Source organism: Macrobrachium nipponense, chromosome 33, assembly GCF_015104395.2.
Source record: "Macrobrachium nipponense isolate FS-2020 chromosome 33, ASM1510439v2, whole genome shotgun sequence".
NCBI classification, from domain to species: Eukaryota; Metazoa; Arthropoda; class Malacostraca; order Decapoda; family Palaemonidae; genus Macrobrachium; species Macrobrachium nipponense.
In genome coordinates, this window is record NC_087219.1 from 46,824,505 (window position 1) to 46,846,690 (window position 22,186).

At 47.1% G+C, this 22,186-nt stretch overlaps 1 long non-coding RNA gene across 3 annotated transcripts in view; it reads right to left on the bottom strand.

Moving 5' to 3' along the window:
• The window catches only part of LOC135203146 (uncharacterized), a 449,843-nt gene that overhangs the window by 355,914 nt on the left and 71,743 nt on the right, over positions 1–22,186 (bottom strand). For all 3 annotated transcript variants that reach the window (XR_010311870.1, XR_010311872.1, XR_010311871.1), the window contains exon 3: positions 1,308–1,443. This is a non-coding gene — a long non-coding RNA (uncharacterized LOC135203146). The remainder of the gene's footprint in view (positions 1–1,307; positions 1,444–22,186) is intronic.

A 22,186-nucleotide genomic window follows, 5' to 3' on the forward strand; every position in this document is an offset into this window, starting at 1 on the left:
CCCTCAATTCCTCTCCTCCCTCAAGAGGCCCTCAACTCCTCTCCTTCCTCAAGAGGCCCTCAATTCCTCTCCTTCCTCAAGAGGCCCTCAACTCCTCTCCTTCCTCAAGAGGCCCGCAATTCCTCTCCTTCCAGAGGCCCTCAGTTTCTTGCCTTCCTCAAGAGGCCCTCAATTCCTCTCCTTCCCCAAAAGGCCCTCAATTCCTCTCCTTCCCCAAAAGGCCCTCAATTCCTCTCCTTCATTGAGAGGTCTTCCATTCCTCTCTTTTAATAGGCCTTCATTTCCTCCCATTCCTCAAGAGGCTCTCAATTCCTCTCCATCAAGAGACCCTAAACTCTTCTCCTTCATCACGAGGCCCCCAATTCCTCTTATTCATCATGCTTAAGGATGGTGCCTATTGTCGACGGATTTCGGCCATATTCCTTGGCGAACACACTCAATCACGTGCCAGCTTCATACTTTTTTATTATCTCCATTTTTGTCTCCAAAGAAAGCATCATCTTCTTTCCTACTTCAACTTTCTTGGGACCCATGACTACGTATATATGTACTGTACGTAATTAAGTTATGTAGTACGTATACGTATGTTGTAAAGTTCTCACACAACACGATACAGTAGTACTACAATGAAATCACTAATGAATTTACGTTAATAAACAAAATCGTATAGAACGAACGAATTCTGCGTGCTTACGATAACGATGATGCTGCCGAGTGGCCGAAAAAGCACGCCGCTACGTAGATGCATGATGGGATCATGGGAGAGATGCTGACCAATAGGAGAGCAGGATCTTATGGCGGTGACTAGCATCATGAACCAATGGGAGAGCAGGAGGATGGTGGCGAGTCTACTAAGTTGGCGGCGCGCGAGTTTTAAAATTGTTATCGGTGGTCCGGGCGAATCTCGGGACTTTACAGCAACAACCTTTCGTATCTTGAACAATTTTCGTATGTAGAGCAAAAAAAATCTTTGTATTTGCTTTCGTATCTCGAGTTTTTTGTAAGCTGAGCCTTTTGTATGTTGAGGTACCACTGTATTTCAAATTATAATCTGACCCAAAGTTCAAGTGTATAGCCTATCATGTTTTGGTGCTTAATAAGTTTCTCTTCCTACTTATGATTTTATTACTTACCCTCAGTTATCCTAGTGAAATTTTTCATTTTACTATCCTTTTTCTACAGCACTTACTTTGTTATTACCTTCCTCATAACTTTCACTGATCTATTCCTTCCCAATGTGTATTATACAGATACAGAGAAATATATATACAAACAAATTCAAAACTACTTGATGAAAGCTTACTTACCTCAAGTCATCCAACGCGCTGATGTTTATGCAGATGCTACACCTACTTAGCAACCCTTGGGTACTGACATGAGGTATTTGAGGTCGTTGAAGAATCACTTAACACAAGAAACTGGACGGGCCATGACATCTGTAAACTATAAATATAGTTATATTAGTAGGTGACAATTTCTCAACAGGTGTAGTCTACTTTATAAGTTTTTATTATATCAATACAATTAGGACAATTATATAAATATTGTAACACCATAATGATAAAATGATGGTAAAGAAGTGCATAAATATGTGAACAGTACATACCACCAAAAATCAATGTTATGACAGTTTCTTGTTCATAAATGACATTGCATTTTCCGTGAAAGGGCTCTCATATACCACCGAGGAAAATTAATCATTGTCAGGAAGATACTTCCAAGACTCCAAGTGGAACTAACAAGGTCATGAAAATGGATTTGTTGGGAAGGATAGGATGTGCAATAAGACAGACAAGCACTAAAACAAATAAAAAGTAAAATAAAATACAAGAGATAAAATAACAGACAACCTATGAAATGAGACTCATCAGTCTGTTCATCATAAGAAGTACCTCTATGCAGTCTGAAGTTCTGAAACCCCAATGATTCAACTGAGGAAGACCACTCCATAATTTGGTAATAACAGGACTAAAACTGTAACTGTGTGGTACTAATCCTCTAAAAGGAAAGGTAAGACTATAAGAATTTAGCATTAACTGCATACATAATACTAAATGGTGGATGGTACAATCAACTGCATATTTAATACTATATGGTGGATGATACAGTCTGGATAATCCGAATGCATAAGATGATCAGAATTATGAGAAAATTTGCATTACATGCACAATAAGCTACTAACTGAATGATGATGCCAGAGATTAATACTAAGATCTAGGATAAGAAATTCAGTAGACATCAAGTTTTTATCCAACAATTTGAGAAGCGAATCAGCTCCTGAAAATTAAACAGGATCTAAATATGATATTGTTATTTTACAATAAAGTTTTGTACATACTTACCTGGCAGACATATACTTAGCTTACGTCTCTGACGTCACGACAGAATTCAAAACTCGCGGCTAACGCGACAGGTAGGTCAGGTGATCTACCTTACCCGCCGCTGGGAGGCGGGTGTAAGAACCATCATACCTTTCTTGCCAGATTTTTTCTCTCTTATACCTGTCTCCTGAGGGGAGGCTGGGCGGGCCATCAATCGTATATGTCTGCCAGGTAAGTATGTACAAAACTTTATTGTAAAATAACAATATCATTTTTGTACATGAACTTTCCTGTCAGACATATACTTAGCTGATTGACACCCTTGGTGGAGGGTACAAGACAGAAAATAACAAAGAAAAGGTAAACAACACCTGTTGTAGGATAAACATAACCTTGGTTCTTACCTGTTTAGGCTGAAGACTTCATAGATACTGTCTATTGTCTGCATAGCCATAAGAGCTACAGCGAGGGCGTGACCTACAGCTGAAAAGACTCTATGGGTCTACTAACGGGACTTGATATCCGCTTACTTAGTAGAATCCAAGTCGGATCATGTCAATGGGGGTTCGCCCTCTTCTATGACAGAACCTGTCCACTACCAACGCAGGGAGCTTCAAACCAAATCCGATCACCTAACCAAACTAACGTTATTAGCATTACGAAACGAAAAAAGATGCCTACCTGCATCATTTTTCATACAACCATATGAACTCAATTACCAAAAAAAAAACAAGGGAAAAACTACTAAGGATATGTTCCAGCTCCCTGCCCCAGCACCGAATCCGCCGATACGTACGGGCCTAACGCGAAGCACTCGTCATACGTAATACTGACGTCTTTTAGGTAGTGGTTGGCGAATACTGAATTACATCTCCAGAATGTAGTTTTCATCAGATTCTGAAGAGACATATTCTTCTTAAAGGCCAAGGAAAGGGGTGGCTATTAGCTCTCACTTCATGAGCCTTGACTTTTTAAAGTGAGCTTGAAATGTTCTTCATTTACAAGGATCTATTGCCGTTCTTTCACAATCCACTTCTTTAATGAAGAAAGACAGCGCATTTTTCGACAATGGTCTGCTGGGGTCCTTTACAGAGCACCATAGTCTGTCCTCAATGCCCTTAAGGTTTTCTTCTTCTGAAGGTAGTATTTTAAACTCCTAACAGGGCAAAGAGTTCTTTCAGGTTCTTCCCCTACTAGGGCAGACAAACCACGAACCTCAAAGTTCCTTGGCCAAGGATTTGAGGGGTTCTCATTTTTTGCTAAAAACGAAGGAAGGAAGGAACAAACCACGGAATCTCCTTTGAAACCTACCCTTCCTTCTAGGGCATGAATCTCACTAACCCTTTTAGCAGATGCTAGAGCCATGAGAAAGAGAGCTTTCCTCGTGAGATCTTTGAAGGAGGCTAAATGTGGTGGTTCAAACCTAGCGGACCTCAGGAAACGAAGAACCACATCCAGATTCCACTTGGAACTTCGTTCGAAGTTTTCTTGGAAGATTCAAAAGATCTTAATAGATCATGAAGATCTTTGTTATTCGAAAGATCTAAATTCCTATGTCTGAACACCGCAGCCAGCATGCTACGGTATCCTTTGATAGTAGATACTGCCAAACCGCATTTTTCTCTGAGGAAAACTAGGAAATCTGCTATCTGAGTCACGAGTACTGGAAGAGGAAAACTTCTGGTTCCTGCACCAACGGCGAAAGACGTCCCACTTCGACTGGTAGACTTTAAGGGTCGAAGGTCTTCTAGCTGAGGCGATAGCCTTAGCAGCTTTTGTCGAAAACCCCTTCGCTCTGACAAGACTTTTGACAGTCGAAAGCCAGTCAGATTGAGAGCGGGGAGGTTTCTGTGATACCTGTCGAAGTGGGGTTGTTTGAGCAAATCTTGTCTTTGTGGAAGTGCTCTTGGAAAGTCCACCAACCATTCCAGTACCTCTGTGAACCAATCTTGGGCGGGCCAGAACGGAGCTACTAGCGTCATTCTTGTCCTCTCCGAGATAGCAAATTTCTTGAGGGTTTGTCCTAGTACTTTGAAGGGGGGAAAGGCGTAGACGTCTAGCCCTGTCCAATCTAGGAGAAACGCATCCACTGAAACTGCTCCTGGGTCTGAGATCGGGGAGCAATAAAGTTCGATTCTTGCGTTCTTTGCTGTTGCAAAGAGATCGATGTGAGGTCTGCCCCATCTTCTCCACAGGTCTTGGCATACTTCTGAGTGGAGGGTCCACTCGGAAGGCAGGAGTTGATTCTTCCTGCTCAGGAGATCGGCCCTGACGTTCCTTTCTCCCTGTACGAATCTGGTGAGAAGACTGATCTTCCTCGTATGAGACCACAGCAGAAGATCCCTTGCTGTTTCGTACAGGGAGAAGGAGTGCGTCCCCCCCTGTTTCTTGATGTACGCCAAGGCTGTTGTGTCCGAATTGACCTGCACTACTGCATTCCGGACGTGGGGTTCGAAGGCTTTCAATGCCATCCAGACTGCCATCAACTCTTTCTTGTTGATGTGCCAGGACACCTGATCCCCCTTCCAGGTGCCTGACACTTCTCTTGTCCCGAGTGTCGCTCCCCAACCTGCCTCCGATGCGTCGGAAAACAACACATGGCTGGGGTTCGGCATGTAGAGAGACATTCCTTCCACAAATCGAAGTGGGTCGTTCCACCACCGAAGGTCTCTCTTGATTTCTCTTGAGATCTTGAAGGAGAACTCCAGATCTAGGGAGAGAGCCTCCAGTTCTGGTATAGGAAGAACTGTAGAGGCCTGAGATGCAACCCCTTCCTAGAGAAACGAATTGCTCCAGCGAGGAGAGTGTCCCCAGCAGACTCATCCACTCCCTCGCTGTGCATGCATCTTTCTCTAGGAAGGTCGTTACTTTCTCGTAGCAACGAGCTATCCTCTCTGGCGACGGAAAAGCCCGAAAAGCCAGAGAAGCTATCCGAATCCCAGATAGATCCTCTCTTGACTGGGGATTAATTGAGACTTCTGGAAGTTCACCAGAAGTCCCAGCGAACTTGCCAATGTAAGGGTCTTTTGAAGGTCTCCAGACATCTTTCTTGAGACTCTGCTCTGATTAGCCAGTCGTCGAGATAAAGCGACACCCTCACTCCCTCCAAATGTAGCCACTGCGCCACGTTTTTCATTAACCCCGTGAAAACTTGGGGTGCAGTTGATAGGCCGAAGCACAAGGCCTTGAATTGGAAGATGTTTCCTCCCATCATGAATCGTAGATACTTCCGTGAAGAAGGATGGATCGGCACATGAAAGTAAGCGTCCTGAAGGTCTAGAGACACCATCCAGTCCCCTGGACGAAGAGCCGCTAACACTGAGGAAGTTGTCTCCATGGCGAACTTCCTCTTTTCCACAAAGACGTTCAGGGCGCTTACATCCAACACCGGTCTCCATCCTCCTGAGTTCTTCGGAACTAGGAAAAGTCTGTTGTAAAAGCCCGCAGAGCGGGGATCTTTCACTAGTTCTATAGCCTCCTTCTCTAGCATGAGATCTACTGCTAGAGAAAGGGCTTGATTCATGATGGGGTCCTTGTACTTGGCTACCAACTCCCTCGGAGTTGTCGTCAATGGTGGTCTTGACGAGAAGGGAATGAGGTATCCTTTGCTGACAATCGATAGGGACCAATTGTCCGCCCCTTTGTGCCCAGACGTCGGCAAATTTCAGTAGTCTGGCACCCACTGATGTCTGGAGTCCTTGACCGCTATTTCTTCCCTCTGACTGACTTAGAGAAGGTTTTACCTCTCTTAAAAGGTCTAGTCCCTCTGGTTGCAGAACCTCTGACAGCGGTCCTCCTCGAAAGGGCTCCTGTCTCAGCGGAGTCTCTTTCTTGGTCTTGGGTTGGAAGACAGAGCGAGGTTTCCTGGCCGCCTGGGCTAACATGTCCTGAGTAGCCTTAGCTGAAAGGGCACTCGAGACATCTTGGATAATTTTCTTGGGGAACAGAAGAGGAGAGAGTTGAGCATACAAGAGCGATGCCCTTTGTGCATGAGACACTGCCTTCGTGAGAAACGAACAGTAGACCGACCGTTTCTTAAGCACTCCAGCTCCAAACAGTGAGGAGACTTCACTCGATCCGTCTCTCACTGCTTTATCCATGCAAGTGAGTACACTGTTAAGATCTTCAGGAGACAGAGCATCTGGGGTCTTGGTCTTATTAGCCAGCACACCTAAAGACCAATCAAGGAAGTTGAAAACTTCCAGGACTCGGAACATTCCCTTCAGTAAGTGGTCAAGTTCGTTCATTCCCCACGTAGTCTTGGCGGACAAGAGGGCGGAACGACGAGCAGCATCCACTAATGAAGAGAAGTCCGAGTCCGCAGACGAAGGGAGAGCGAGGCCTAAAGGTTCTCCCGATTCGTACCAGAATCCCAATCTGCCGGTCAGTTTAGACGGAGGGAAAGAAAAAACCGTCTTCCCTTTCTCTTCCTTCGAAAGGAGCCATTCCCCAAAACCTCTCAGCGCCTTCTTCATGGAAACAGTAGGTTTCATCCTTACACAAGACGAAACCTTCGACGTCTTCGAAGTGGAGAATAACGAAAGAGGAGAAGAGCCACAGGAGAAAGGATATCTCCAAACTCTTGCAGGAGTAACTCTGTTAGTTTCTTATAGGAGGAAACTGAGGCGTCTTTTGGTCCTTCTTCTTCTGAGGGGTCCTGTTCCTCCTGAGCCGAAGAGCCCTCCTGATCCTTAGAGGCGCGACTATTCTAAAGGAGTCTCTAGAGGCAGTTAGACGTATACGTCTTGGAGACAATGCTTCAGGCAAGTGTCTACTTGCAACATCCTTCTTGTCTGGAGGAGTGCGTTTCCCAGATCCTTGAAGCCTAATAGGAGTCAGGCGGCAGTCAGGTGCAGAGCGCCTGTTAGAAGAAGAAATTCTATCAGGCTCTTGGCGCCTATCCAAAGGAGAGCGGCTACCAGGCGAACTGCGCCTGCCATACGAAAAGCGCCTACCAGGCTCTTGGCGCCTGAACCGAGGCGAGAGAATCTCTGGCGACGAGCGCCTACTAGGTGAGCGCCTACCAGGGGAGAAGCGCCTGCTAGGCTCTCGGCGCCTGACTCGAGGCGAGTAAAAGTCAGGAGAAGAGCGCCTGCCAGGCGAAACGCGCCTAACAAGCTCCTGACGCCTGTCCAGCGAAAGGCGCCTGTCCGATTTAGGGCGCTTGTCAACCGGAGAGTGGAGGCGAGACGAGGAGCGGCTACGAGGTGAGTAGTGCCTACTAGGCTCTTGGCGCCTGTCAAGGGGAGCGATCCTGTCTCGAGAAGAGCGTCTGTAGGGTGAGGATCTCCTACGCGCAGTTTGCTCCTTGTCTGAAGGAGAAACTTGTCTGTCAGGCGAATGTCGCTTAGACGCAGATTTGATCTTGTCCGAAGCAGAAAGCCTCCTGCGAGAATCCGAACGCACAGGTGAGCGCGCCTCTTCCGTCGAACAGCGAGAGTCAGGAGAGGGGAGCTTGGACTTCTTTACAGGAAGCGAGACGTCCTTCCTGCGACGAGAAGACCCGCAAAGAGAGCCAGCCAGAGCCGAAATCTGCGCCTGAAGGTTAGCCAACACCCTTGCAGGAGAATTCACAAACTCGTGAACAGGAGAAGAGGCTCGATCTCCGCTCGGTGAACGATACTCCTGAGATCTCTTACGCTTCTTCGCTTCCACCTCAGGCTCTTCCGAAAAAACTTCAGGGCTGGAAGGGCGGGCGCAGGGAGCATTCCAGGCTCTCTTCGAAGGGCGCGAGGCTTCCGAAGAGCTCCATCCTCTTTTAGGAGAAGGCGAAGGCGACGACGAGAAGCACTGGCGCAAAATTTCTCTCTTGGAGCGATCCAAGGTAGCCTGGGAACGATCAACAGGAACTACCGAGGGGACGCCTGACCGTTGGGGATGCTCCCTAACCTTCCTGCGCTTTCGACTTTCCTCCTCCACTGGGACTGGGAGTCTGGAAGAGGTCTAGGCCTGGAAGCATTAGGGAGCCGATCAGACGCACCCTCCACTGCACTGGGTTCACTGCACAAATCACTATTGGAATCACTCTTACCTTCTAGTTGCTTGATTTTCCTCTCCATACTGCGAATGGTGGCTTTCATTGAGGCCACTTCCGAAGGCGTATCTTCGGCTTCGGTGCAGGGAGCAGGAGCTGAAACTGACAAAGGAGCTACTTCTAAAATAGGATTATCTACATCCAACTCGCTAATACGAGACTCTACTACTGCTCCTGGAAGAAGCTTTCCTAACTTTATCCTTTTCAAGCTTCCTCAAGTAGGAAGACAAAGACTTCCATTCATCCTCATTCAGCTTTTCACATTCATTACAAGGGTTATTAAAGGGTGCATTCATTCCCTCTACACTTCAAACATACCGTGTGAGGGTCTACCGCAGCTTTCGGTAGCCTCACCTTACACTCAGTCATACAACAAACTCTAAACATAGCAGTTTTCTTAGTATCAACATCAGACATCATGAATCCAAGAAAAATCCAAAGAAAAATCCAAAGAAAAGTCCAATAACTGTCCACAAATCGCGAATGCCAGGCCAAAAGATCGGGTACTTCACCAAAAAAGTCCGTAGAAACAATCCAGGGCGAAAACGAGAAAAGAATCCAACTGTCAAGAGTACCGACAACAGGTGTGGTCGACACCGACGACAGAAAAAATCTGGCAAGAAAGGTATGATGGTTCTTACACCCGCCTCCCAGCGGCGGGTAAGGTAGATCACCTGACCTACCTGTCGCGTTAGCCGCGAGTTTTGAATTCTGTCGTGACGTCAGAGACGTAAGCTAAGTATATGTCTGACAGGAAAGTTCATGTACAAAAACTCAAAACATGGCAAAACAAAAAATAAAACCATTTTTGTAAGATGATCATATCTCTCATAATATAATGGAATTTCTCAGCATACCAAATATTGCACAACTTACGAACAAACAGATAGGGTATATTCCCAAATATGAATTTATAATCAAGAATGACACCAAAATATGATATTGTAATGATGCAATTAAGTTTGTTCATACTTACCTAGCAGGTATATATATAGCTGTATTTTTCCGAATCCGACAGAAATTTAAACACTTACGACACACGCAGTGGGAGTCAGGTGGTTAGTACCCATTCCCGCCGCTGGGAGGCGGATATCAGGAACCATTCCCATTTTCTATTCATAATTTTTATTTCCACTGTCTCCTGAGGGGAGGTGGGTGGGTACTTGATTATATATATCTGCCAGGTAAGTATGAACAAACTTAATTGTATCATTACAATATCATTTTGTTCATGAAACTTACCTGTCAGATATATATATAGCTGAATCCCACCTTTGGTGGTGGGAGTAGACAGAATAGAAGATTTTAGGAAACATATATATGCAGATAACTGATATCTTGGTTCCTTACCTGTTAGCATAGCTGACTTCGTGGTTACTGCCGCGTAAGTCTGCTTGTGCTACTAGAGTTGCCAGCGAGGTAGAGACCTATAAAGCTGGTGTACTCCAGATGATCTGTCAACAGGGGCGAGACCACGACGTGACTAGACCATTGACCATACAATGAGGGCAACGAAGTAAAACAAAACCACCTGGCGTAGCCTACCAAAGGTATCCCACTTAGACTAAGCTAAAGGAAGGGAGATCCGCCGCAGGCGGTCAACCCCACAACCATAACACAAGTTAAAAACTCCCCTAACCATTAAAGGATAGGATGAGCGCTACCTCCTGCCCCCAAAACAGTGTCTGCAGCGACGTATGGTCCGAGCGAGTAACAATTTTCATATGTTGCTTTCACCTCCCGCAGGTAGTGTGAAGCAAACACCGAATTGCTTCGCCAATAAGTGGCGCCCAAAATGTCTTTGACTGCCATATTCTTGTGAAAAGCCACAGAAGTAGCAATAGCCCTCAACTCATGGGACTTTCACTTTTAGAAGCTCCATGTCACTTTCACTACACTTTTCATCGGCTTCCTTAACCGTACTTCTTAAGAAGAACGCCAGTGCGTTTTTCGACATCAGAAGATCTGGTTTTTTCACAGAGCACCACAAGTTCTCCGAAGAGCCTCTGCATGTTCTGGTTTTCTGCAAATACATCTTGAGAGTCCTGACAGGACACAGGACTCTCTCAGGTTCAGGTCCCACTAGCTCCGACAACCCTTTGATCTCAAACGTCCTCGGCCAAGGGTTGGAAGGGTTCTCATTCTTTGCTATGAACGTAGGGCTTAAGGAACAAACTGCACTATGATCCTTGAACCCAATGTGCTTGCTTATGACCTGTATTTCACTAACCCTCTTCGCCGTCGCCAGAGCGGTTAGGAAAATGGTCTTCTTAGTAAGATTCCTAAGCGAAGCTAAATGGAGCGGTTCAAATTGACTCGACATGAGAAACTTAAGTACCACGTCTAAGTTCCACGATGGTACTTTCGGTTGGAGAACTTTCACAGTCTCAAATGATCTAATAAGATCATGAATGTCTCTGTCATTCGCTAAGTCGAGTCCTCTATGCCTGAAGACTACAGAAAGCACGCTTCTGTAGGCTTTAATCGTGGGAACGGCTAGTTTCGCTTCTTTCCTAAGGTGAAGAAGGAAATCTGCTATCTGGCTCACAGAGGTTGAGGTGGAGGAAATGCCCTTCTTTCTGCAACAACTTCTAAAGACAGCCCACTTCGATTGGTAAACTGCGATTGAGGAGGGCCTCCTTGCGGTGGCAATCGCCGTAGCCACAGGTCTTGAAAAACCCCTCGCTCTGGCCAACTTCTTGATAGTCTGAACGCAGTCAGACTCAGAGCGGGGAGGTTTTTGTGGTACCTCTCGAAGTGGGGCTGTCTGAGTAGATCTTTCCCTTAGGGGCAGAGTCCTTGGGAAAGTCTACAGGAAGGACATCACCTCCGTGAACCAGTCGACCGCTGGCCAGAAGGGGGCGATGAGGGTCATCCTCGCTCCCTCTGATGCAGCGAACTTCCTCATCACTTCCCCGAGGATCTTGAATGGGGGAAAAGCGTAAATGTCTAGTCCCGACCAATTCCACAGTAGGGCGTCTACTGCCACTGCTCCCGGGTCCAGAACTGGGGAGCAATAAAGTGGAAGTCTCTTCGTTCGGGAAGTTGCGAAAACGTCCACATGAGGACGTCCCCAAAGCTTCCATAACGCCTGGCATACCTCCTGATGAAGGGTCCATTCCGTCGGCAGAAGCTGTCCTTGCCGACTGAGAAGGTCCGCTCGCACGTTTTCCACGCCTGACACGAATCTTGTCAGAATCGTGACGTTTTGCGACTTCGCCCATATCAGGATATTCTTCGCGATGGTGAACAGAGAAGGAGAGTGAGTTCCCCCCTGTTTCTGGAGGTATGCCAGGGCTGTGTGTGTCCGAGTTTATCTGAACCACTTTGTTGGAGACTTCCTCTTGGAAGAACCTTAGAGCAAGGTAAATCGCTGAAAGTTCTTTTAGATTGATGTGCCAGGACACCTGTTCCCCTCTCCCGGTGCCTGACACTTCTCTCCCTCCTAGTGTTGCTCCCCAACCCGTGGAGGACGCGTCGGAGAACAACACTAGGTCGGGGTTCCGAAGCTTGAGCGAAAGTCCTTCCGCAAGCTTCTTTGGATCCGACCACCATTTGAGGTGCTTTTTCACTTCTTCCGTCAAAAACAAGACCTCTTCTAGATCCTGTTTGCATGACCAATTGCTTGAGAGGAAGAACTGAAGTGGTCGAAGGTGCAACCTTCCCAGAGAAACAAACTTCTCCAGTGAGGAAATGGTCCCCAGCAGACTCATCCATTCCCTCACCGAGCATGTTTCCTTCCCTAGAAAGGCTGACACTTTGTCTAGGCATTGAAGTTGTCGCCCCTGGGACGGAAAAGCCCGAAAAGCCACTGAGTCCATCTGAATCCCCAGATAGACTAAGGATTGAGAAGGAGTCAGATGCGACTTTTCGAGGTTCACCAGAAGTCCCAGGGACCTCGCTAACGACAAAGTCGTGTGAAGGTCCTTCAGACACCGGTCTTGCGATGAGGCTCAAATAAGCCAGTCGTCTAGGTAGAGAGAGATCCTTATTTCCGCAAGATGGAGCCACCTCGCAACATTCTTCATAAGAACGGTGAACACCATCGGCGCCGTGCTGAGACCGAAGCAGAGTGCCCTGAACTGGAATACCTTTCCTTTCAGGACAAACCGCAGGTATTTTCTTGATCGGGGATGGATGGGGACGTGAAAGTATGCATCCTGAAGGTCTAATGAGACCATCCAATCCCCAGGTCTTAAGGCTGCTAGCACGGATTGAGGTGTCTCCATCTTGAACTTCTGCTTGGTAACGAAGCAATTTAGACTGCTGACATCCAGAACGGGGCGCCACCCCCCTGACTGCTTCGGCACTAGGAACAGACGGTTGTAAAACCCTGGAGAACTCCACCGCCTGCTTCTCGATCATTTGATCTAGTAGATCGTGAAGCACTTTCCGTTTTTCTCCCTGATACGAAGGAGACAAATCCTTTGGTGTCGAAGACAGCGGGGGTAACTTCAGGAAAGGAATTCTGTACCCCTTCTTGACGATGTCCAGAGACCAAGCGTCGGCACCTCTCTCTTCCCAGGCTCTCGCGAAATGTAGAAGTCTGGCTCCTACCGGTGGCTGAAGGACTTCCCTCTCATTTCTTGCTCTTAGAAGGAGCGGGGGTCTTGCCTCTGAAAGAGCCTCTTCCTCGAGGGGCTGGCTTCGAGGAAGAAGCAGATCGAAAGGGCTTCGATTTCTTCAAAGCAGAAGACCCAGAAGACGAAGTAGTTGTAGGCTTCCTAGAAGACTGCGCCAGAAGGTCTTGGGTTGCTTTCTCCTGGAGACTGGCGGCTATGTCCTTTACCATAGACTGGGGGAAGAGATGTTCTGAGAAAGGCGCGAAAAGAAGATCCGCTTTTTGCGCTGGCGAGAACGACTTTGCGGTAAAATTGCAAAAGAGTGCTCTCTTCTTAAGCAGTCCCGTGCTGAAATGAGCAGCCAATTCCTCAGAACCATCCCTGACGGCCTTGTCCATGCAAGACAATACACTGGACAGCTCCCCCAGACTGATGGAATCAGAACTCCTGGACCTGGCATCCAAAACTCCTAGGCACCAGTCAAGAAAATTAAAGACCTCTAGTGTCCTGAAGAGGCCTTTAAGGTGAAAATCTAGCTCACTATGTGTCCAAGAGACTTTGGAAGAAGACAGAAAAGATCTTCTGGCGACATCCACAATACTACCAAAGTCTCCTTGAGCCGAGGCTGGAAGCTTAACTCCGACGTTTTCTCCCGTCTTGTACCACATACCAGCTTTGCCACAAAGTCTTGAAGGTGGTAAAGCGAAAGAAGTCTTGCCTGAAGCTTTCCTCTTTTCCATCCAATCGTGGACCTTGCGAAAAGCTTGCTTCGTAGAAAGCGACTTCTTCATTTTCACAAAGCCCGAGATCTTAGTAGCTTTGGATGACGAAAACTGAGAGGGAGGAGTACGTGGAGCTTCAGGCTGAAAAGTGTCTGCAAAGACTGACTGTAGCAGACGAGTTAAAACCTTGTAGTTCGTCGAGACTGGAGCCAACTGTTGTTCTTCGTCCACTTCGACGAAAGCGTCACTAATTTCCTCTTCAGACACTGGAGAAGTCGGAGGAAGTAAGGAAGAGTCACGAGCTTTCTCAAAAGAGAAAGAGCGGCGAACAGGAAGAGTTCCCGCTTCCACTTGCGCTTGCGGTGGTGGAAAACTGACGTCCGTAGGCGCGCGCTTAGCGTCCGATGCCAATCTTCTGGCGCCGACTGAAGCACGCTCGACAGCTACAGGTGCACACCTGGCGTCCACTGGCGCACGCTGAGCGTCCACTGGCGCGCGCTGAGCGTCCACTGTAACGCGCTGAGCGTCCACTGGCGTGCGCTTAACTTGCACCGAATCACGCTCAGCGTCCACTGAAGCGTGCTTGACTTTCACAGAAGCGCGCTCGGCATCTAAAGAAACTCGCTTCTTATCTACAGGTTTCGTAGTAGCGGATACAACCGCTTCTCGAGAGCGAGAAACGAATTTCTCACCTCCTCTAGAGAGTTGCTGGGGAGCAGAACGAACTCTAGAGGGAGACTCAAACGGAGAGAGAGACGAGCGAGGAGAGGGAGAGGGAGAACGCCTCGACCTCTTCACAGGAAGATTGTCATCCTTTCTACGGCAACGTGGAACAGTCTCTCTCGAAGAAATAACATCTCGAAGTTGCTGCTGAAGCGACTGGAGAATCTTGCTTGTAGGTGAAGCCTCCTTTTCTGGGGAGGGGCTGATCCTGTGAGCAGGCGAGTGGCGAGGGGACGCCTTCTTCCTACTCCCAGGAACCGCCACTTCACGCACCTTAGAGCGACTGCGGTGCTCGAAAGAATCATCTAGGAAAGACTCCACCTCCGAAGAATCCTTACGCTTCTTCTGCAGAGGAAAAGCAGCAAACGCACTATCAGGCGAAGAGCAAAGTTCCGGAGAACAACTTGGACGTGAAGCGTCCCGAACACGAGCCGTCCTTTTCAGCGGATGTGATGCGGCATGAGAGCTCCACCCCTTGCGCGGGGAGGAAGCTTCCGAAGAGGAAAAGCACTCCTTGAGAAGACGTGCACGCGCACGCTCCTTGGCAGTCTGGGTAGGTTCGTCAGAAGCTGCCGAAGGCACGCCAGATCGGTGGGGGTTCCTCGTAACCCTCCTTCGACTTTCGACATGCTCTCTCCCCGTAACCTGGGAGTCAAGCAGAGGTCTAGGTCTAGAGGCGGAATGAGGCCGATCTGACGCACCCTCCACTACACAAGGGGCACTTTCACTGCACTTTTCTTCACTTTTGCTCTCCAGAGCTAACACTTTTGATTCTAAGTTACGAATCGATTCAAGAATTAGTGATAAAGTATTACCTTCTACCGACACTGCTTCAGGGGCCGGAGGCAACACTACAGGGGTAGGAGCATAAACTACAGGAGGAGGGTTAGCAGGAGAATCATTAAAATCTTGCCTACCTGAAACACTCCTGGAGGAAGACCTCCTTAACCTATCTCGCTCAAGTTTCTTAAGATAGGTTTCATACGCCTTCCACTCAGACTCTGTTAATCTTTCACACTCCTTACAACGACTTTCAAAAAATACATTCATTCCCCCTGCAAACCTTACAAACAGAATGTGGGTCTACTGAAGCTTTCAGTAGCCTACCTCTACATTCAGACATAGAACAAAATCTAACGCTAGCTGAACTAGACCCTGACATCTTGATCAAAGAAAAATCAATACCAAAATCAAATCAATCCAAAGTCAACGTGTGCCAAGCCACCGATCCAATTCAGATACCAAAGAAAAAAACCAAAAGGGATACTCAAGTAGCTAGTAAGTTTCCAAAATCTGGACGGAGGTGCTGCAAACGTTGTTTACAGCACCGGCGACAGAAAAATTGTGAATAGAAAATGGGAATGGTTCCTGATACCCGCCTCCCAGCGGCAGGAATGGGTACTAACCACCTGACTCCCACTACGTGTGTCGTAAGTGTTTAAATTTCTGTCGGATTCGGAAAAATACAGCTATATATATATCTGACAGGTAAGTTTCATGAACAAATTATATTATAATAAAATAAAATAAAGTTTTGTATATACACTTACCCAGTATATATAGCTAAGAGCTTCCTACCTATGGCAGCCTAACAATTGAAAATCTACAGTAGCGCTAGTTTTGGTTACGGTGTAGCTGGAATGCCCCGCCCACTACCAGGGCTTATATAGGTAACAACTTGGCAGAGAGCTTCAATTCGTTTTGTGCTTTAATGTCCATTTGAGGGGAGGTGGGTGGGCTCTGATCATATACTAATTACTGGGTAAGTATATACAAAATGTTATTGTTATAATACAATTAAGTTTGTTCATACTTACCTGGCAGATATATATATAGCTGTATTCTCTGAAGTCTGACAGAATTTCAAAATTTGCGGCACACGCAGTGGGCGGCCAGGTGGTAGTACCCATTCCCGCCGCTGGGAGATGGATATCAGGAACCATTCCCATTTTCTATTCATATTTTATCAGTGCCACTGTCTCCTGAGGGGAGGCGGGTGGGCACTTTAATTATATATATCTGCCAGGTAAGTATGAACAAACTTAATTGTATTATAACAATAACATTTTGTTCATGAAACTTACCTGACAGATATATAAATAGCTGAATCCCACCTTCGGATGGTGGGAAGAGACAGAATAGGATTTTTAGGAAACTAAATTAAGTAGATGATATACATCTTGGTTCCTCACCTGTTAGCATAGCCGACTTCGTGATTACTGTCACCAAAGTCTGCTTCTGCTTTACTAGAGTTGCCAGCGAGGTAGAGACCTGTAATGCTGGTGCGCTCTAGATGATCTGTCAACGGGGGCGTGACCACAATGTGACTAGACCATATGACCATACTTCTGAGGGCAACGAAGCTAAAACCACCACCTGACCTAACCTATCAAAGTTAGTTCCATAACTTCTAGGCTAAAGAAAAGGAACGCGCCTCAAGCGACCAACCCTTCAAAGTTAAAAGCACACCTATCCCTTTTCTGTAGGATAGGATTCGTGTTGCTTCCTGCCCCCAATAATATATCTATGGATATGTATGGTCCTAGCAACTTACAGATCTCCAATGTCGTCTTCACATCCCGTCGGGAGTGTGAAGCGAACACAGAGTTGCTTCGCTAAAGCGTGGCACTCAGGATGTTACTGAGTGTCATGCTCTGTTGAAATGCTTCCGAGGCTGCGCCCTCACCTCTTGAGCATTCATATTAAGAAAAAATCTCAAATCTTTATGCAAACATAATGAATGAGACTTTTTTAAAAGAACTCCTTGACTATAATGCCAGGGTGTTCTTGGACATGAACCAGTCTGGTCTTTTTACGGAACACCGCAGATTGTCCGTTGACCTCGACTTTCTATAGTTTTATCAAGATAAAACTTGAGAGACCCGACAGGGCACAGGACTCTCTAATGCCCTTGCCCAATATTTTGTGCCATACCCTTGGTCTCCAAGCCTTCGGGTCAAGGATTAGACAGGTTTTCGTTCTTACCAAGAACGGAAGGCTTAGAGGACAGACCGCATTATGTCCTTTAAAGCCAAAACCTCTGATGATGGCTAAAACCTCACTAACCCTCTTTGCCGTGGCTAGAGCGGTTAGAATGTTAGCCTTTCTGGTCACGTGTATTAAGTTCGCAGAAAGGATAGGTTCGAAATGCTTTTGGCATCAGAAACTCAGACTACGTCTAAGTTCCATGCCGGAACCTTCGATCCAGAGAATTTCAAGATCTCCACAGACCTCAAAGATCGTGAAGCTTTGTTGTTTGACAGAACCGAATCTCTGAGCCTAGAGGCCGTCAACAACATATTTGCATATTCTACAATAGTTAGGACTTCTAGCTTATCTCATACTTCAGACGGAAAGATAGAACCATAAAGAAATTCACAGAGGTCGAGGTGGAGGAACAGTCATTTTCCCTTCACTATCTCCAGAAACGGCCCCCTCCGATTGAACACTGAAAATAAGCAGCAATGCTTTGCCTTGGCCAAGAGACTGCCATTAATTTTGAAGATCTTATCGCTTCTCGATAGTCTGAACGCCTTCCGACTCAGAGAGGAGAGATATTAGATACTTCACTAAGTGACGATGTTAGATTACACCGATTCTCTCGGGAAGGGTCTTTGGACAATTCTCTCTGAATTACATGACCTCTGTGAATCCAACCTCTTAAAGGCCAACATGGTGGCGACTAATGCTAATCCTCTAGGATCATGAATAAGGGAACAACTTAAAGAGGAAGCTCCTTCGTCTTCAATATTACGAAAAACTTAACGAAAGGACGCCCTCAGTCTCTCCTCAACTTTCGACATACTTCTAAGTGAGGATTACTCAGACGTCAGAAGTTGCTGCCTTTGATCGAGAAGACCCGCACGGACGTGCACTAGTTTAACGAACCTCTTGAGGATCGTTACGTTCCGTGCCCAAGCCCATAACCAACTCTCTCTTCTTGAGCTATGAGAGAGCTGAGAAATTATCCGAGATGATTTGGACCACTCGATCAAAACTCACTCTTCGAGGAACTGGAGAGCCGACCAAATTGGCTTCCAATTCTTTCAGACAATGTGCCAGGACCTCTGTTCCTCTGTTCGGATGTCTGGCACCCTCTCGCTATCACCCGAGGTGATCCTCAAGCCGTTGAGAGAAAATTAGAATTATTACTAGATCTTTGATGTTATTCCAATTTCTCCGTGAGGAAAAACTGTAGCAGTCTGAATTGCTGTTTATTCAGGGAAAACAAGTTTCTCCAGCGAGGAAATGGTCCCCAGCAAACTCATCCATTCCCTCACTCAGCCTGCTTCCTTGCCTAAATAAGGCTGGGCTTTGCATAAGCAGGAGAGCATTATTATAGTGCTATGCAGCGGTAGACTCGTACAGAATTCTGTTACAGTGCGGTAAAACCGCACCGAACAGGTATAAGAGATATCTTGTTGAAATTTTTTTAGTAAACGGAAGGCATGTTCATTCATGATTACTAGAAATTTCCTCAACCCGAGGCTAAAATCCATGATTGTAGGGCAGAGAGACGGCTAGTCAGCCATTCCCGCAGGGGAGAGAGACGTAACCAACCGCGCATGTCACAGAGCTAGCCGGTACTGCGTAGATCACAGTAACAGCAGCCTTGTTCATTCATCGTCTCGCACTATCTGCCTGAGTTGCCAGCTACTCCCTTTACGAAGGAAGAGGTATGATATTATCGAGCAAAAGGAAACTCTCAAGCAGGCATATTTAAACGAAACAGAATTCGCTAAATACAGAAGCTGAGTTGGTGTTGTCGTAACAATAACTTAAGAGTTGTTCTTACTCTGAAAACTCTTGGAAGGTTGAAGGGAGTGTCAATTAAATACATTAGAACAACAGTTCTTTCGGCTTCTATCCGTAGAGGTAAATACGATATGCGTATATGACTTGACCCATGCGTTAGCAAAATGACGCAAAGATAAACTACGTAAGTATTGTAGTAATTTGAACATCGAATTCTCTACTACATCTTTCCTCGACGAGGAAGAGAGAAAGAAAGGAAAACGACTGTCCACGTTCTAATGAATGAGACTTTTTAAAAGAACTCCTTGACTCTTTGCCAAGACTCTTTGCCAAGAGAAGGGAGTAATATTTGAATAGAGATCATCAAGTGAGAACCGAGGATCGAAAAGGACCGTTCAATGTTCTTATGATATTGGACATAAGACTTCCTGGATCTAGTCTACAAGTCTTTTTCTTACTCCCCGGATGAGCCTCTGAAAATGAATGAGAGCTCTTCCGAAATTTGTTAATGAGAGTCCTCCTTGGTTTCATACCAAATGCCTCCTTTCCCGGAGAGTCTAGAGGGAGGAAGGGCGAAAGTGGTCTTGCCCTGGTCCTTCCTTCGAGACATAAAATCTTGGAGCTTCTTGAAAGCCCTCTTGGTTGAAAGCGACGTCTTCATCTCGACAAACTCAGGAGTCTTGACTGACTTAGAAGACGAAAGTTGAGAGGGAGGAGACCTAGGGGCTGCCGGCTGAAACTTATCCCCGAAGGACGAACGTAACAGCCGCACAAGAACCTTATAGTCTGAGACAGCTGAAGCTACAGGAGGTTCTTCTTCGACTGAACTCGCTGGACTACTAAGTTCCCCTTCTTCTCTAAGAGGAACTGGAGAACGTCCATCCGGAGAGGGCGTACGTCCAGCAGGCTTAGGCCTGAACAAAGACTTCCGCTGATTGGAAGTCACCGCTTCAGGTACGGACTCGCCCTTACGACGATCCTTTGAAGGACGGACATCTTGTGAACGTAGAGCGTCCTTTGAAACAACGGGAACTGTCTTACTAGACACGTCCCTACGAGAGGAAGCACGAGCTTCCTGACGAGAGGCGCCAAAAGCGTCCTGCTTAGCCAGGCAAGCGTCCTGCTGAGCGTCCTCAAAAGCGTCCTGCCTCGTCCGAAAAGCGTCCTGCTTCGAACGGCGAGCGTCCTCAAAAGCGTCCTGCTTCGAACGGCGAGTGTCCTGCTGAGCGTCCTCAAAAGCGTCATGCTGCCGAAAAACCGCGAAGGTGTCCGTTGAAAGCGTCCCATCGTTCCTGCGTAGCGTTTGGAAAAGCGTCGCGAGCGTCCTCAAAAAACGTCCTGCTTAGCTGCGAGCGTGTCTGAGCAGAGAACACCAAGTCTTCTGAATGACATTTCAGAGAGGATCTCGTTGAGCGCCCTGATGCATGCAAGGCCCGCCAAGAGGCGTCCTGGCGAGCGACCTTGCCAACATCTCAATGTTATGACGAACCGCGTTTTGCGTAGGACGTTGAATATTTCCAAGGGACGTCCTCATGCGAGTCTCCATGGAGAGCCGCACGCTGCTCCTGAAGTGTGTGAACACTAAAGGAAGACGTACGGCTTTCGTCTTCAAGACGGGCCTTAAAGACCTTCATACCTTCTTACAAAGACAGTGGCCGCCTGTGCGACAACTTGCGTCTTAGTAATGCAAAAGAACATCTCCAAAAACGCACTCAGCAAAGGAACGCCGAGCGTCCGAAAGACACCCTCGCAAGGTGCTTGCCGAGCGTCCTGGAGAATGTCTCTACTTATAGGACGTCGAGCACCTCCAAAAGCTTCCTCACGTCTAAATTGCCCTTCTTATGCCGAACCAGAGACATAAGTTGTTTGACTGTGCAAAGCAGCTTGCCAGACGTCAAACTTATCAGCTTGCTTTTTCGAAGTAAAGCGAACGTTACATAACGTATACGGAGCGCCATGAGGAGAGGAGACGAATACTGAGTTGCTCCTCCAAAAGGTGGAATCAAGAATGTCCTTGATTACCATGTTCTTTTGGAATGCTAGCGAGGTTGAAACCGCTCTAACTTCATGAGCGTTCACTCGCAGGAGGCTCAAATCACTCTTCTGGCAAGATGAATGAGCCTCCTTAATAATGTCCCTTAGGAAAAGAGCCAGTGCATTCTTCGAAAAGGGTAAATGTGGTCTCTTCCTGAGCACCATAAATTACCCGAAGGACCTCTTACTTCCTTCGTTTATGTAAATAAAATTTGAGAGCCCTGACAGGGCACAGGACTCTTTCATCCTCTCGTGACGAGAGAGAGGACGTGAAGCGTCCTCTTCTCTAAAGCTTCTTAAGGGGGCGCGAGTCCTTCCGAGAGCTCCAACCCCTGTGTGGGGAGGACGCCTCGGAGGATGAGAAGCAATCCTTCAAGATTCGTGCACGTGCTCGATCTTCGGCAGCCTGGGAAGCGACAACAGGACCTGCCGAAAGGAAGCCAGATCAGCGTGAAAAACCCGTAACCCTCCTTCGGCTTTTGACATGCCCTCTCCCTGCTTCCTGGGAGTCCGACAGAGGTCTAGGCCTAGAGGCGTTATGGGGCCGATCTGACGTTCCCTCCTGATGAGAGAGAGGACGTGAAGCGTCCTCTTCTCTAAAGCTCCTTAGAGGGCGCGAGTCCTTCCGAGAGCTCCAACCCTTGCGCGGGGAGGACGCCTCGGAGGACGAGAAGCAATCCTTCAAGATTCGTGCACGTGCACGATCTTAAGCAGCCTGGGAAGCGTCAACAGGTCCTGCCGAAAGGACACCAGATCGGTGGGAAGCCCCCGTAACCCTCTTGCGGCTTTTGACATGCCCTCTCCCTGAGTCCTGGGAGTCCGACAGAGGTCCAGGCCTAGAGGCATTATAGGGCCGATCTGACGCCCCCTCCACAACACAAGGGGCACTACACTTCACAACACTGATTGGAGAGCGAGCAATTTAGTCTAAGATTACTTGATGTAATCCTCTAGCAGACACTTCTTCTAGGCCCGTAAGCCATACCACAGGGTTAGGCAAAATAAATTCTACAGGAGGTTAGAAGGTTCATTATT